The 19,427-nt window shown below is 26.1% G+C and overlaps 1 pseudogene; it reads right to left on the minus strand.

The window, feature by feature from the left end:
• Positions 1 to 17,186: 17,186 nt before the first annotated feature.
• Positions 17,187 to 18,713, minus strand: LOC147065020 (uncharacterized; annotated as a pseudogene).
• Between the last annotated feature and the right edge of the window lie 714 nt (positions 18,714 to 19,427).

Genomic DNA, 19,427 nt, shown 5'->3' on the forward strand with positions numbered 1-19,427 from the left:
AACAACAAAATTTTGATATATCTCTTACTACAAACCACAACCCGAGAAATTTTTTCATGTAAATTTAAATTGTTCATATGAGTAATAAAAATGACTACAGAAATGTTTATGAAGCTATAAATTTCCAAAGAATATTATCAATAAAATCAAAAAAGTATGTATTCTCTCTATTCAGGGTGAAGTGGGCATGTTCTCATTTACTTTAATGATAAATTGGTAAAAAGTATAAAAATTGAAATTTAAGTAAATTTAATGAATAATAAATAAAGTAATTCATAAATTATTAAGAACTAAAGGCAAAATAGTTTAAAAATCTATCAATTTATATGATAAAAAATTTAAAAAACAGAAGTTAGAAAATTAATGGATCACAATAATAATCGGTTGATAGCTATATACAATAATATTATATTTAAACGTAAATTTAATCTAAATTGACGAAGCTGCTGCTGATTTCACCCTAGACAACGAATAGCTTGATTTACACAAGACAAATGTTTTCTAAAATTTTGAATAAATTGCATAGAACATAACCAAGAAATTTACTACAAACAAAAATAAAGTACTGAGTGGATGTATAATTACTGGAGTAAAGAAAGAAAAAGATGATCTAAACGGATATTATATATTTATAAAAAGAATTTGTTGCTTTACAATAAATTACATCCGTGTCTAAGCTACAGAATAAATCTAATATTCACAATGACAAAGTTTTTTTTTGTAAAAAATAGACTAAGAAAGTATACCAATATTAACTGTTTGGGTACTCATTAAAGGTTAATATATTTTTCTATCTCTGAATTTATCTCAATTTAGATAATTAAAACTGTCCTTTGAATTATTGGGGTCAAAAACTTTATCACTACAAAATATCTCATAAGTAAGTGCTAAAATAATTTTTATATTCAGTTCCGTTCCATCAGAGAAAAAAAAGCATCTTGAGAATTTCATATTAAAAACAAGTTTCTCTGAACATTGTATTAAACAGGGCGATAAAAAACACATCAATGAAAATTTTGATTTTACTGAAACTAATTCGCAAATATTTCGCTTTTTTTAACAAGTTTTTACTTAAAGGAAACTTTGTCTATTTATAAATCCATTATTAAGTTAATGAACCTATTATTATTGCACCAAATCTCAACATGAACAAATGTACTATCTCTTTATATTCAAATCTACAGCCACATTTGCGTTTTTAGTACATCATGGTAAATCGATTTGAAAAGGAAAATCAGATAATTCTCGAAAAAAAAGACAGATTTTGCTCTTAAATTTTTTGATCAAACTATAAATTTGCATTTAGTTTATATTTCTGTATAACTGTCTAGTTTGTAGATAATTCATTTATCATATCAATTAGTAAATTATCAAAAATCTATTGTTACAATACCATATATTCTTTAAGAAACCCGCTAAAATTAACGAAATAATGGCACATTTCCATCTTTAGACTCGTTTTATTCATATAATCAGGAAAAACAGGTGGATTTTGCGTCATCTTTATCTTTTACATCTAAAGTACCACGTGAATATGATAATCTCAAGATTTTTTGAAAGAATAGATATGTAATTTTTTTGTGATTTCAAGAAATATATAAAGCGTGCCTCTTTGATAATCGGTAAGAAAGTAAAATAATTCATAATTATATTATCTTCAAAAAAAAGTTGTTTTTTTTTCGTTTTTGATTCATTTACACATTTTTTTTTTAAATTAAATTCTTTAGATTAAACTTCCTAAAGTTAAATTTAAGTCATGAGAAATGTATTTTTGGGTTTTTTTTTAATCAACATAATTTTTTTGTTATCTCCAGAATTATGTAATAACAAAAACATGCGCAAAAAATATTAAAAAGTAGTAAAATGATGTAAATAAAAAACTCAAGGGCAATCTATTATTTTATGTGTTTTATGCAGAATAGATATCTTCATAAAGACCATATGTTTTGAATTTCAAACCACTTTAAAAATCAATAATTTATTTTGGGACCAAATTTTTCTCGCTTTAGAATACATTTTATTTTGCATAATATTTGGCTTTTAACCATTAAACATAGATCGAAATCATTTAAAATGTTGGGATTCGATATCCGCGTATATAATAAGAATCTTCATCAGAAATACTATATTCAATGATATAAAACAATTTAGTGTAAATAAAGGTTAAAAGACACAAAATATAATTTTCGAATATAAAACTTATTCCGGGAATGCCTTTTTTTAAATATGGTTAACAAATACCCAATATTTTTACGAAAAAAAACACCGTATATGTTGATGTTTTTATACCCCCAATACCCATTAATTTATAATTTACTATTATTTATGTGAATTTAAACATACTAAATTTGATTAGATAACTTTTTTTTGTTGATTTGATTTTTCATCTTCGTAAAATCGCCTTTTTATATGTATGGTGTTATGAACAAAAAGATGTTTTTTTTATATATAATTTTTTCGTGTTTTGAATTCGCACATAGTATGTTTGTATAATGGTTACAGATATAATTAAGATATTTTGAAATATTTTTTTAATTAAATTTAGATAATGTAAAGACAAATTGAATTCTATAATCTATCATAGGCTTTGTTATTAAAGACATTCCCATAAAAAATCGTGAATTTTAACCATGGTAAAGTATTTTATATGATTACAATAAATACATATTTTTTTTATATTTACATTAAATTGGTTTATATAGCAAGTTTAAGAAGAAAAACAAGTATTTAAAGTCAATAATAAGTCTTGGCAGCATAATTAAATTAAAATTGTGTTTCCTTGTAATAGTGAATATATTTTTTAAAAAAAACAACACTTCAAGTTTTTACAAGTGATTGATATTAGAATTCATTCTCTTTACAATATTTTCATAAATAGAGATTAATTAGACTGTTCAAGGCATGTTACTTTCATTTGAAAAATATTTATTGTTTTAAAAGCATAGCGATTTTAGCCTTAATTAATATCGCACATGTAAGTATTATAATGATATTTTAATTAAAATAACAGAATATTAAATTGATTATGAAAAGGAATAGTATTTGACTGCTGATTTTAATAATAATATATAAAACAAGATCATACACAATCAAATTCGAGTTTTTATGTTTGTGATGCAAATAAAACTTTCAAATCAAATACTATCTCACAAATCAATATAAATTCTTTCCTTGTAAAAAAAAATTAAAAGTCGCAAATAAGTTATAAATCACAAATTTTAACGAAAAATATTTCGATGAATGAATTTTTTTGTTTTTAGCTTTTAATTTATACATCGAGATTAAATGGAAAAAATGTGTATAAGACAACTAAATTATATCAGAAAAATGAATTAAACGCTATATGTGAAATCAAAAATTTTGGATTGTTAATTTCTATTGCTTTAGCAATAACTTCTTTTAAATTTTCTGGTGTTTCTCTTGGCTTTATCAACTCCACTCTTGTGAACATATCATTAGTAATATAAATCCAGATTGTGATATTTTTAGCAACAAAAAGAAACTTGAACCCATCTTTGATAGTCAAAGGTTTTTCCACTCTACATTTTGTCATTCTTTGAATCAGTTTTGTTTTTTGTGAATAAAAAAAATATAAATCTGATACTACGTTTTCTTCTTTATTTCTAACCATTGATGATTCAATTTTTTCTATGGCCGCTTTCTTCATTTTGCAATCCATTTCAAGTTTATCATTATTTTTATTTTCTAATGCTTGTAAGATATGCTTTAATTTATTATTTCCCTCGATTATTGATTCTATGTTTCCTTCTATTAAAGCATCGTGCTCTATTTCTTCTTTCAAACCATTTCTCAAAACTTCTAGTTCTGAAATAGCATCCCGAAGATAAATGTTTTCTTCGTTCATTTTTTCAGCTGCACATTTTTCTTTTTCTAACTCTTTGGATCTTTTATATATCGAAATGGATTTTTCTCGAATTTCTTTTTCAATTTGTATTCTTTTATTTTTTATCTTCTGCAATGCCTCTTTATTAATCTTGATCATTTGGTTAAGTTCTTCCGAAACGATATTATTTCTTTCTTTACACACAAGTAAACATTTGATTTTTGCAATTCTTTCTTGAACCGTAAATTTATTGTTATCGAAGTGTTGTTTTACAGATCTTACGTCGTTCTCGTCGAAATATGCATTCTCGTCAGCAATGCTTTCATTAAATAACATGGTATGGGGAATAAAAATCAAGAAACAAATTAAATTTATTATTTTCCTCAAAATCTTAAATTTATTTCCATTGTGCCTGAAAAAAAATGTTTCATTCTAAATTGCATATGATTCTCTGTATATTTTAATTTTTGTGGGTTTATCAGATATAATCAAATAATTTTTCTGGCAGTGGAATTTTGGTTTGACGTAAATATTCATGAATGTGACTACTGTTAAATTATATAAATTAGACTTTTTTTCAAAATAAATAGTAAATATAAACATTGGAGTTCTATATTTGTATTTATAGTTAAATTTACAAGTAAGTCCAGATAATTTTAGTAAAATATTTTTTTAAAAATTAAGAGCTATTTCACACATTATAAATTATTTTTATTTACCTGAGGCTAGAATGAATATAAATATTCAAGGAAGAGTTTCGGGAAGATGCAAAGTTATTGCATGTTCTATATATTGAAATGAATTTTTAATTTTTACCCTCGTAATTAATATTTTAAATTTAAATCCTTTGATTACAAATAAATATGTTACTAAATTATATCATTGATTTAAAAAAACTAAGCATTGTTATCATTTTTTTAAATAAAGATGGTAAGTTAATGCAGTAATTTAATAGCATCTGTCACCTAAACCATAAAATATCTTTTTGAAAATGAATTAAATGTGATGAAATATATTGTTGCTTAAATTATTTTTATCAAAAAGGTTTTTTTCATCAATCATTACTTTTTTGAACATAAATTGAATGCTATATAATATGTTGTTGCTTAAATTATTTTTATCAAAAGATGTTTTTTTTTCATAAATCATTACTTTTTTAAAAATAAATTAAATGCTATAGAATATGCTGTTGCTTAAATTATTTTTATCAAAAAGGTTTTTTTCATCAAGCATTACTTTTTTGAACATAAATTGAATGCTATATAATATGTTGTTGCTTAAATTATTTTTATCAAAAGAAGTTTTTTTCATAAGTCATTACTCTTCAGAACATAAATTAAATGCATTAAAATATATTGTTAAATAACTTATCTTCATCAAAAGAATTTTTTTTTTGTAATTCTTTAAGTTGTTTATTCATATTGAACAATAACTATTATTTAATTTGCAAATATAAATTATTCAATGCCTTAGTCCTTTATTTAATGAAAATCTTCGTAAAATGTAAATTTAAGAGACCAGATTTTCTCAATTATTGTAATAAAAATAATTTCTAACACATGAAAATGAATTTTGCCTTAAAATTATCCCTAATATCAATGTGAAGCGATATCAAATCCCTTAACTTCGGACACACTAGAAAAAACGTTTAGAAAAAATCAAAGAATATCAGGTAAAATTTGGTTTAAGAAATCTTATGCAATAAACATACAATAATTAGGTTAGATATCAGTATAATAACATGCTCGAAATTTCAGACACCTACCTGATATCTTTATATCTCATATAAAAACCCCGATCACTTTATTATAATCGGAATTAATAGTATCAATAGCTTGAAAAATTTTTAAAACGAGAATGTGTAATAATTAATTTTATTTCCAAAGGGTTCTTTCTGATTTACAGGATAATATAAAAAAATCACCATATATCAACCGTGTGAGGGCGCGGTCACGAAATACTATAAGTTGTATATTAAAGAGTATAAAATGCCCTCTAAAACTAAAGATGTGCACAAATAACAGTATTACAGAAGACTCTTTTACTAATAAGTTTTAAAAGGAGAAGATTCATTAGGGAAGAATCTAAATGCGATAAGACTAAAAATTGTATGAGCAAATTTTTTATAAGTGGCAAAATAAATTTTTACTTAGGTAGAAAACTAACCTATTTAAATTTAAGATAAATTATTTTTGAAATAAGCTATAAGCTAATCTAAACTTAAATATTTAGTTTTTTAACTGTCACGAGGAAGAACATGGAACTTTCAAGGAAAGATGTAAAGTTAAAAAATATTAGTTTATTGAACATTAAACTATTTAAAATCCTTTCTTTGTTTTTAATCGCATATTTCATATTGACAGGTCAGTTTGAAGATCATACTATCTTTTTATCACAATAGATTATAAAATCTACCCTAATATGTTCTTATTGTATTTCATAATAACTTTTAGAAAAAAAAAGCTTTCTTAATAATTTAGAAGAGATGATATATAATAATATATATTCTTTCCATAACTAATCGACGAATTTCACTAATTTTTAGAATGCCCAATATTAAGTTCAATATGCGAATAACAAATTTAGGAACGATAAAAAACAGCTAAACGTGAGTAAATCATGGTAAAGCACTAATTTTAATATATTATTATTGCACGTGGGTATATACAGAAGTTATATCCCCTTAAATATATGAAGCACTAGTTTTTTTTACTAGGGGAGAGTAAAAATGTGTAATAGATGCGCTTCTATGCTATAAAAATTTATATATTTACTTTATAGTAACTATTATATATATACAAAACAGGGTTTCATAAATTCTATTGTATAAAATGAGGCAATATAGCGTTTCTCGAACAGTAGAGGAAATAGAAAACCTAAAATAAACAATAGAGGGGTATATATGTAGCAGAATCGAAAAAAAATATTTTGGATGTAATTTTTTCGGCTATAGAATAAATAAATGAATATTTAAGCGGTCTCTTTCTACATTTTCACAATTATTTTATCATTAAAGCAAATTTTTTAATTGATTTATAATTAATAATCATATTGGCTTTTAAAGCCACATGATCCTACATTATTGCTTAACCTATCAGAATACATGATTTTTTATTTTTTTTCAGCAGTCACACTACAAGCAAATAACCAAATATATGCTTATTAGATGCCTATATAGATTTTATCTTAAAATTTTATATAAATAAATAAAATATTATAAATTATCATCTATAAAATACTAAGAAAGGTAAACCATACAGATACGATACTACTATTTTTTTAATTTTCTAAGTTGCATTAACCTTTTCATTGAATGTATTTTGACGCAAAATATTTTAAGCTCGTTTTAGGTTTTTTCGAAATATTTTTCGTGTTAAATGTCTTTATTGGGGATTTCCTTCATGATTGTGTCAAAAAAAAGACACTTCCCAAGCATAAATTCTACAGCTTTATATTCTAATGATACAATTTTGTTTAATATTTAACAAAGATAATAATAGAATACGGGATGTTAAATAAATTATCTATGTAAAACATTTTAATAATAATTAATTTCAAAATGGATTTATTTTCAAGTTTCTTAAAAATTTCATTCATCTCTTTAAATTTATTTGAGACGTATGAAATAATCCAATATAATACTTTGATCAAGATATGTGATCTAATGTAACTATCTTAGTTTTTATATAAGCTTTATTTATGTGTATTTAAGTTTATAAAAAGTTCTTTAATATAAATAGTTTAAATATATTTTTATCGTTGAGCCGAGATTTCAAAACGTTTTTTAGTATTGAGATAGATTCCATTTATAAATACATAATTATCCATCATGTATAGAAACTAAGGACTGAAAAAGGAAATAAATTTTCCAGAAACATGATTTTGCATTTTATGCATGAGTTAATTTTGGAATTGAAATTTTATTTTTTTTTCTATAAGCTTAGCTTGATTTATTTCCATGCACACATCATATTTATTCTCTTGGTTATATCCTCTTTTCTTAAAATTTTTGAACCCTCTCCTTTTTTCAAGACTTATTATTTGAAGGATTTTCCTCTTTCGTATTGTTTGACCATGTGAACATAATTTTCCTACCATTTGTATAATTAAATGATAAAAAGATATGTATTAGAAATAGTCCTTGAATGAAGGCGATATCCCAGAAACTACACAAATAAAATTTCACAACATAATATTAAAAAAGATTCATTATATCACATATAATATACACTACCAAACCGAACTAACACTTAACATGGAAATAAATGGCAAATTCACCTTTTTATGAAAGAAAAAGATATATAATTTTTTTGTAAAATTTATGAAGTATGGTATTTCAAAAATATGCCGTAATATTCGAAGATATTATTGTGTTTTTGATGTATATAATATCAATAGATTGAGTAATTCGATGTAAATGTGCCTTTAAACAGCAATTATTTTTATTCATAAGTTGCGAGAATGCAATAATTTTTTTTTTTAGATAATTAATATAAACAATTTAACATTACATAGATACATTTTTGTATCTCATAAAGTTTAAAAAATGCATTTCGGAAACAAAAATGAATAGGTATATAAATTTGGTTTCTTTATCCTTAAAACCGAAAATTAATATTTTACTGTAATTTATTTATCATTTCACAATAATGTTTACATATAAATCAAAATTATATAATTTTTTTAAAAATACTGTTTTCTACAATAAATATTAAATGTGAAACAAAATTATCCCATATTAGCGACTATGATGGTGATAAAACCTTAATTTTTGATTTGACACGCGGTAAGAAAGTTTGAAAACCTATCTTTATTTTGTGGTCATTATATATTATGCCTGTTTATTATTTATACATATATTTCTGTTATATTCTCGCTTAGAGGGTCAATAAAACACATATATTCGCTGTAAAGTCTGAATTCAATTTATTTTATAACAAGTCGGTTTGAATCTGCCTAGAATAACATAATATATTCATTATATCATTTTATGAAATTTAGAATATTTTCTAGATCCATTTTTTCTTATATTAAATTTTAAAAGGTCATATGTTTATGTTAATATTCAAACTACTGTTTTTTATAACTATATACAGCATATTTTTTAATTTTTAATGTTCGTTTTCGTAATCTTTTGCCGCAATAAAAATTGACTGAGGCAAAATAAGCATAATATAATAATGAATATTCGATGATTTAACCGCGAAAATTATAATCTCTAGATATTCATATTTTCTCCTTTAAAATATCATTATGAAAGGTACGATATAAAAAATTTACAAAAAAAATGTCATTTGACAAAATTATATTAGTTCAAATTTAAAGGTTTAGAAATATATCAAGTGATTAATTCATATGCTCAAGCGACAATACTAGAACCTGGCGTGGAAAAAGGAGTTATATAAACCTTATAAAAATATTTGTAGTTTTTTTGAACATATGGGAGCTAAGAGATTATTTTAGATCCACAATGGATTCTTATTCAACTTAACTTTAGAAATAAATACTCTAAATGCACGTTTTTTTATAAGTAACTTCTAGAATATCGGAAAATATTAGATATTGTATAGAATAGTGTTAATTGTTCTATCATACATAATTTTAAAAAAAATTAAGGTTTCTAAATTCCCCGAATCTTGTGATACATTCAATGATTAATCATAAAGAACTTTAAAATATAAAATACTTGTTTCATTTATATTTGTTTAGTAATGCGTGCTATAAATATTAGATAAACTAGGCTATTTTATAGTCTCTTCTTGGCATAATAAAGTGATGATATTTCCGTGCCACAATTATCATATACTCGGTAATTTTGTAGTTATCGAAAAAATATATATTGATCAGATTCAATCATAATTGATCTATTATTTGGTGCAAATTCCTTGCTTTTAATCTATGATTATTATTTTCAGCATTCAAAAAACCTTTTTCTATTTTTTTTTATAATTTCGATCAATTTATATAATATTATCGTTTTAACGTATCCCTAAAAAATGACTAAGATGCAAAAGTCTCATTCGTTTTCGAACATAGCTTTAATAAAATACTGGGGGAAAAAGAATATTGAAACAAACATACCAATTAATGCCTCAATATCAATATCTTTACCTTTTCTCAAAACAGAGACATCAATCTATTTTAATAAAACGTCGAACGAGGATATTTTTATCCTAGATGGAATCAAAACAAATATAAAAGATCGAATGAAGAAATTAATAACATATTTCCGAGAAATAAGCAGTATTTACGATCCAATACAAATTGAATCAGATAATACATTTCCACATTCATGTGGATTAGCATCTTCTGCATCGGGATATTCTGCATTGGTAAAAGCACTTGACGCCTTTTTCCAAACAAACTTAAAAGAAAATAAAATTTGTGAACTTGCACGTTTAGGATCAGGAAGTGCATGCAGAAGTATATTAGATGGCATAGTTTTATGGGACGGAGAAGATGTTTGTAGAATTGGTGAATGGGAAGACCTTAAAATATTTAATATAGTAGTTTCTAAAGATGTCAAAAAAGTTGGAAGTACAGAGGGAATGATACGTACTATGGAAACGAGCAACTTTATTAAAGAAAGAATACGAAATGTTCCGTATAAGATCTCACAGGCGATAAGGTATGTTGGAGAAAAGGATTTTGAAAATTTAGGCGTATTGGTTATGAAAGAAGCAAATGAGATACATGCTACTTGCCTTGATTCATATCCACCAATTTTATATTTAACGGAAAAGAGTATGGAGATTGTTGATGCGGTTTTTGATTTGAATAAGGAGAAATTTGAAGTTTTCTATAGTTTTGATGCAGGTCCGAATCCATTCATTTTTGTATTGAGTGATAATTTTGATCGAATATACAAGTATTTTATTGAAAGATTTGGGTATGATATTATTATTTGTAAATAAAATAATCATCTCTACTTCTATGGGTAGTTTATTTAAAGGAGTTAATCTTGTTGTTAGTTGTTATAATTTATTCAAGTAAAACTTTAGATTTCTCTATATTAAGATTTTCTGTATACACTATTTTAAAAGGGTTAATTGCGTTGTTAGTTGTTTAAATTTATTCAATTAAAACTTTAGATTGAACGTTATTACAGATTTTCTGTATACACTATTTTTAAAAGGGTTAATCTTGTTGTTAGCTGTTATAATTTATTCAAGTAAAACTTTAGATTTCTCTATATTAAGATTTTCTGCATACACTATTTTAAAAGGGTTAATTGCGTTGTTAGTTGTTTAAATTTATTCAATTAAAACTTTAGATCGTTATTACAGATTTTCTGTATACACTATTTTAAAAGGGTTAATCTTGTTGTTAGTTGTTATAATTTATTCAATTAAAACTTTAGATTGAACGTTATTACAGATTTTCTGTATACACTATTTTTAAAAGGGTTAATCTTGTTGTTAGTTGTTATAATTTATTCAATTAAAACTTTAGATTGAACGTTATTACAGATTTTCTGTATACACTATTTTTAAAAGGGTTAATCTTGTTGTTAGTTGTTATAATTTATTCAATTAAAACTTTAGATTGAACGTTATTACAGATTTTCTGTATACACTATTTTTAAAAGGGTTAATCTTGTTGTTAGTTGTTATAATTTATTCAATTAAAACTTTAGATTGAACGTTATTACAGATTTTCTGTATACACTATTTTTAAAAGGGTTAATCTTGTTGTTAGTTGTTATAATTTATTCAATTAAAACTTTAGATTGAACGTTATTACAGATTTTCTGTATACACTATTTTAAAAGGGTTAATCTTGTTGTTAGTTGTTATAATTTATTCAATTAAAACTTTAGATTGAACGTTATTACAGATTTTCTGTATACACTATTTTTAAAAGGGTTAATCTTGTTGTTAGTTGTTATAATTTATTCAATTAAAACTTTAGATTGAACGTTATTACAGATTTTCTGTATACACTATTTTTAAAAGGGTTAATCTTGTTGTTAGTTGTTATAATTTATTCAATTAAAACTTTAGATTGAACGTTATTACAGATTTTCTGTATACACTATTTTTAAAAGGGTTAATCTTGTTGTTAGTTGTTATAATTTATTCAATTAAAACTTTAGATTGAACGTTATTACAGATTTTCTGTATACACTATTTTTAAAAGGGTTAATCTTGTTGTTAGTTGTTATAATTTATTCAATTAAAACTTTAGATTGAACGTTATTACAGATTTTCTGTATACACTATTTTTAAAAGGGTTAATCTTGTTGTTAGTTGTTATAATTTATTCAATTAAAACTTTAGATTGAACGTTATTACAGATTTTCTGTATACACTATTTTTAAAAGGGTTAATCTTGTTGTTAGTTGTTATAATTTATTCAATTAAAACTTTAGATTGAACGTTATTACAGATTTTCTGTATACACTATTTTTAAAAGGGTTAATCTTGTTGTTAGTTGTTATAATTTATTCAATTAAAACTTTAGATTGAACGTTATTACAGATTTTCTGTATACACTATTTTAAAAGGATTAATCTTGTTGTTAGTTGTTATAATTTGTTCAAGTAAAACTTTAGATTGATAGTTATTACAGATTTTCTGTATACTTTTTATTAAAAGGGTAAATTTTGTTGTTAGTTGTTGTAATTTATTCAAGTAAAACTTTAGATCGTTATTACAGATTTTCTGTATACTTTTTATTAAAAGGGTTAATTTTGTTGTTAGTTGTTGTAATTTATTCAAGTAAAACTTTAGATTGATCATTATTACTGATTTTCTGTATACACTATTTTAAAAGGGTTGATTTTGTTGTTAGTTGTTGTAATTTATTCAAGTAAAACTTTAGATTTCTCTATATTACAGATTTTCTGTATACTTTTTAAGCAAATCATCCTTTCAGTCCATCTCAATATGTCTTCTAATCTCAAGACTTATTCATCCTGGTGTTTTGTTATGATTAATGTTATTTTATATGAATTTTAAGGCTGCGTTCCTTAATTGTATTACCGATAAATGAAAATTACCTTTTCTTTGTATTCAGGACTTTACGAGTATCATTAAATCCAAAATCATAAGAAGAACATAAATATATCCTAGTTTACTGGTTTAGAAAGGCAATGCTTTCCTTATCAACAGTTAATTATATTATTTGCCATTGAATTCGAGAAATGTGTCTTTTTTTATGCGCTAAAATCAAGATTATGTTTGTTTTATTATATTTTATCATGTTGAGCATCTGTCTATCTGTGTTTGCTGTATAACTTTTCAGCCGGCTGGTATTGATTACTTGTTTGGAAATTTTATAATGTTTTGGCGCGAGGAATTTCATGCCCATAGTAATTTATATTGAATTTTCGAGATCAGAAATTTACATCACATGGTCATAGTCACTAAAGCTATTCAGAAAAATATTGATGAGCACGCAAGTTTATGATATATCAAATATATGTAAGAACAATCATTATCGCATACGATGAAGTGTAATATGTAATTGAATGTGTAGTTTTATTATGATATTCTAGCAGGATTTCTTCATTTCATGCGATATATACTATTAAATTATATAACCGAATTTCCCGCAGCGAATAATTTTATCATAAATAGGGAAACGGTTGTTAATTTAGTGAAGCTTAATAATAAAAAATAGTTTATGGAAGTTGGATTTTAGAAATTTTATGATGAATCTAGTTTAGATAATAATTTTAAAAAGTTTAACTTTGACTATCCTTAAAATTTCAATTGCGTAAAATATATAGAGCATGAAATAATGTAAGTTTATAATAATATAAAAATAGAAATTATATGATTTCATATGGTCGCTGGTCAATTTAAAGCGCATTATCTACCTGGTTGAATCATCTTGAATATTTGTATATTGTTCTGATTTTTGTTCGTAAACTATGATTCTTGTTTAAAAATAAAATAAGCGATTAATCATATTTTAATAGCACCTTTTTTTCATTTATACAGAGTGTCTAGTTCATTAGCAGACAAACCTTATCGATTCAGAAAATATATTTTACTGATTAATTCCATATAAAAGTAAGATTTTTACAGTGTATATGTCTTTAACGGGCATTAAACAATTTTTTGGTTTTTTTGATAATTCAGAGTATAATTATACCAATGGAATTTAAATTGTATGTTATGTGTGAATATAAGATTTTATAAACAGAAATCCTTTAAAAAATGTGAAAAAACATACAGTTACTTTTTATAGTTTTACGAATATAATAATGTTGTTATATATAGGGATAATATATTGCACCCAAAATAGGCATCAATAGATACCAAAGGAATCAAACCAGGAAAGTTTATGGGTTTATTGTGAAATTTCTTAGCCCGCTGTCAACAACTGATTCGAAGAAAGTCATTTATATTTTTAAATAAAATACTAATGTCATGGAATTTAAAGACTAATCAATATTTTTTGAACCACAGAATCTCAACTGATGCAAATGTATTTAAAGTAGAATAAGAAAACTGATAAAGGTGCAAACTGTTTTCCGACAATTTTGTTTATATTAATATAATGATAATTGGGGTTATGAAAATTTACACAAGGATTATATTCTTTGAAAATCGAAAATTTTAAAGTATTACACTGCTTTCATATATATCACAATTATTGATATGAATAGCATGATGATAGACCCTTAGCCTATAAAAATAGCATAATAAGATGTATCATTTTCTTAAAATTATAAATCAATACGAATATTATTGTCGTGTGCAGGGATTAATGTGAATCAGAAAGAATTATAAATAATGAAACACATAATCACATCCAATGATCCCACTCAATGCAAAAATATAAAAACTTATTCTCACCATGGGGGGTGAGTGATGTTCAATAAATATTCTTATGAACAATTCAATCTTTATTAATTACTTATTATATAATAAGTTGGATCTTAGATATGTCACTTATATTAATAGTATGGAATAAAATGATATAACGTACTTCTTCGACTTTCTTATGGTTTTAGACCTATTTTAATATTTAAAACAAATAAAGGCTTAGCTTTACTCTATAAATTTATATAAATCCATAAGTTCAAAAAAATGGCCATAAAAATATCTTGTAAAAATAAATAGAAAGATATATAAATAAATAGGGGGTTTGTTTTCACAATATGTGGGAATAAAATATATTTTATTATCATAATAAATGATGCAAAAAATTCGAGAGGAATTTACTTAATTTTTTATTTATTTACTCTTATATACTCTCTTTTTAGGAAGTTCGCTTATGAATATAAAGAACTTTTGCTTATCTGATGCACCCCGCGTGTGATCCTTCATAATTCCTTCCTGTCCCGGTTTTCACTCCGTGGATTAGGCCTATTTTATCAGGCGGTAGTCGATATGGGGGTGGATATAATTTCATCTACTTCAAGTCGCTGTTTATTTATGTACCACCACTTATATCTATTCTTACCTATATCTTTGCTTTACGAATGTGGGTTCAATCAATGTTCGGGCTCATACTTAGCGTCTGGAACGGCAACCTACTAATTTATTCTCGCTTATCAGTCTTGTTATGGTTTTACTTTCTAGTTTCGGCAGACCAACCCCTTGCGGTATTTCACGTTTTGTGTAGATTATTATGAATGCGCGGGTGAGTCGTGGTTGCGACTCAGAGACCTTAAAAAAGCGTTTCTGCTACAAATCCACCAACACACACTATAATATAGCAATTAAATTTATTTTAGGGCCAAATTATTTGTCATAATCTTTGTTTTTATTCTCAAGCACATCTTGTTTGATCTCTCGTGCGCACAGTTATTAATACTTTCGGCTATTTTCTCCTCTCTGAAGTCTTTTCAATACCTCTCTTTCATTCAAGAATTAGAAATGACATTGTAACAATCTTATTTATTTATGGGTTAAGCTTATTTTCATCAATTTTATCTATTTAGGCGTGGTCAGTCCATTGGGAATATTAAAAACTCCTTGATGTATCTTATGTCACCTTCCCCTGATATATCATCATCAACTGCTCTTCTTCTCTCAAATGAGATGAGTTCAAGTGTCTTCTGATTGTAATAACATATAGAAAATTCTTATCGAATTTACTTTAATTTTTTATGTTTTGCTTCTATTACTTTTTAGGAAGTTCGCTTTATATTAATAGGAACTATTTTGCTTAACTGCTGCATCTCTCTGTGGGACTCCTCCAGATCTTCTTGTCACCCGTAATCACCGTGGATTGGACCCTTTCTCATAGGCGGCAGTCATTATGTGGAGGGAATGTGATTCAGTCTACTGTTCATCCCTAAGAGTTACAAGCTACAACCACACTTACCTATATCCTTGCTGAACGGTGTGGGATCTTTTTCCATACTGAAGGCACAGTTCAACGACTTATACAGCACCTCCTATTTCTCATGGCTTGTCAGTGCTTTATGGTTTATCTTTCATTGATCACTGGCCGCCCCCTTGGGTATTTTTGTTAGAGTAAATTCGTTTCGGAAATTAGCGGGGTGAGTGGAAGTGGAACCCGCGACCCTTCACGCGGGGTCCGACTTGTAAACCACTCAACCATACCAACCCAAGTTAGAAAAATATATATAAATAAATAGGGTGTTCTTGTTTTCACAATATATAGGGATAGTTATAAATAGTATATAAAAAGTAGATGATAAATAAATGGGATTTTTGTTTTCAAAAAATATGTAGGGTTAGAAATAAATTATTGTAATAATAAATAGGAAATCGATAATATAATATATAGATAAATAAGGATGATTTTATTTTCACAATATATATAGGGACATAATAATAAATTTTTGTAATAATAATAAATAGGATATTAATATAAATAAAATGGGGGTTTTTGTTTTCACAATATTTATAGGGAAATAGTAATGAATTATCGTGATAATAATAAATAGGAAATCGATAATATATAGATAAATAAGGGGAATTTTTGTTTTCACAATATATATAGGGACGTAGTAATAAATTTTTGTAATAATAATAAATAGGATATTAATATAAATAAAATGGGGGTTTTTGTTTTCACAATATTTATAGGGATAGAAATGAATTATCGTGATAATAATCATCTATAATTTAATTATCCCTAGAGTATGTTAGGACCTGATTTCCAAGGACCCTATTAAACACAGCAATATTGCGAATCATGTATTGCACTTAAATCATAGTACAACCCCAATTCTTCTTTTAAAAGACAGCATTTCAACCCAAGCGTGGTTTGGGTTATGGTTAAAAAAAATTATCGTATCCTATTTTAATGATTGATATTATCATTTAGCAACTTTTTTATCTTCATTTTTGATCTGCAAAATATACTTGATGATAATATTTTCTTATAAGATATAAATATTTAGTATTTTAGATTACCATCTCCTGAAAGATCTATTATTTCCACCATAATTGCCACCCCCTCCTCTTGGAACAATAGATTTTAATCCATCGGGAACATGTGCCTTAGACTCTTCAAGAATTTTAATAAGCTCTTTGGCGGTGTTTCTATCATCATTAGTAAAAAAAGAAAGCGCCTTTCCACTTATGGAATCTCCCCTAGCAGTTCTCCCAATCCGATGCACATAATCTTCACATTGTTTAGGGAAATCATAATTGATAACCATATAAACATCTTTCACGTCCAATCCTCTTGCAGCCACATCAGTCGCAATAAGAATATTCTTTCTTCCAGACTTAAAATCAGTAATCACCCGATCCCTAATATTTTGTGATTTATCACCGTGAATAGCCGAGGCTTTGAAATTTTTTTCACCTAGAAAGTATTCTAGATCATCACACATTCTTTTAGTATTACAGAACACAATAAACTTGTTCTGATTTCTTAATACACCCTCGCCATTCAGTGTTTGAATAAGTATTCCTCTTTTTTCCCTATTCTCAACAATTTTGACTACCTGGTCTATTTTTTTATTGGCCCGTAATTCAGTGTTACCGATATTTACTTGAACATAGTCTTTCATATACGTTTCCGCTAAATTTCGTACTTCTTTTGGCCATGTTGCACTCCACATCAAAGTTTGTCTTGAGGAATTGGTCTTTGGAATTATTTGTTTCAATTGAGGTTCAAATCCCATATCAAGCATTCGATCTGCTTCATCCAATATCATAAATGTCACTCTGTCCAATGAAAAACATCCTTGATCATATAAATCTATGAGTCTACCAGGCGTGGCTACTAATATCTCTACTCCACTCCTCAAACTCTGTTTCTGAGGATAAGACGAAACTCCTCCATAAACTACGGCGGATTCTATCCTATAAAATCGTTTATACTTTTCTACCACTTCATGAATCTGTAGCACAAGTTCTCGTGTTGGTGCAAGAATAAGACAAATCGGTCCGTCATTTCTTCTTAATGCTGGTTGTGCTGCTGCATGCACAAGTGCTGGTAAAACAAACGAAAGCGTCTTTCCAGATCCAGTTTGTGCTATTCCTACCATGTCACGTCCATTCAATGCCATAGACCACCCTTGAGCTTGAATTGGTGTTGGCGTTGTATATCCTTCACGCTGAAATTCATTAACCACTTCATCTGTAAACAGTTCATGATCGGAATTAGTTTTAGTCTTATAAGACAACAAATCCGTAAACTTACGAATTGGTGGCGGTATATTAGATCCTTTTATCACCATACCAGCTGCCTTTCTAAAAGATTCCGACTCATTCGCATTCATAAAACTCGATGGCAATGGATCAAGAAAATTTTTAATGAAATTGGTTATTGGCTCATTGCTTGGTGGTGGAACAGACTCGCGGTCTCGACGGTTACTTCCCCATGACTTGTTGTCATATCGATCGTTTGTGCGGGGTGTGCGCTTATAGTCGCGTGACTCGCTGTTCCAGCTTGATCGTCCTCGTTTGCGATCATTATCGTTCATTTAATGGGACTGATTAAATTTTCAAATAAATTAAATTATATGAGAAAAGTATAGAAAAAATTGAATTTAAGAATATTCGATTTCTTCATCTAGTCATATTAAAAAAAATTTAATTATTAAATAAATTGCCATTATAACATTAAAAACATTGAAATAACCGAAAAATTAAACTTTTTGAAATGAGAATTTGATTAATTAAATTGATTGCTTTGATATATTTTAATTTCTAAATTAATAAATTAATTTCTTGTAAATAATAAAATATAAGATGAATCTAAAAATTTTATAATTGAAAATTAATTAATTGTAAAAAAAATATGTTTCCAATTCCGAATTTATATTTATCTAGAAACGAATATTATTTCAAATGGTTAAATAAATCATACAAATTCCTTCTTAAAAAGTATAGAAATTGATTGTATTAGAAAGGAGTTTAAGGAGAAAAAAGGTCAATTGAACTACTCGATAAAACAATCTAAAAAAAGATTGAAAATTTTATTGGACAATGTAAAATGAACAAATGCCATTTTTAATAGCGCAGAACAATTGGTATTTTGAATTTTTACAAAAAAAAGAACGATCAGAAAAAAACCATCGGTGCCATGACTTTTAATTTGTTCTACAAAATCGATTTCTAAGGTAAAAAATATCACAAAAAATGTTTTTAAAAGGGCATTAATAAAAATCCCGGACAAACATTAGCGTGATTTCGGA

This window comes from Rhyacophila brunnea, unplaced genomic scaffold (genome assembly GCF_057557595.1).
Source record: "Rhyacophila brunnea isolate RB1 unplaced genomic scaffold, BYU_Rbru_1.0 scaffold_67, whole genome shotgun sequence".
NCBI classification, from domain to species: Eukaryota; Metazoa; Arthropoda; class Insecta; order Trichoptera; family Rhyacophilidae; genus Rhyacophila; species Rhyacophila brunnea.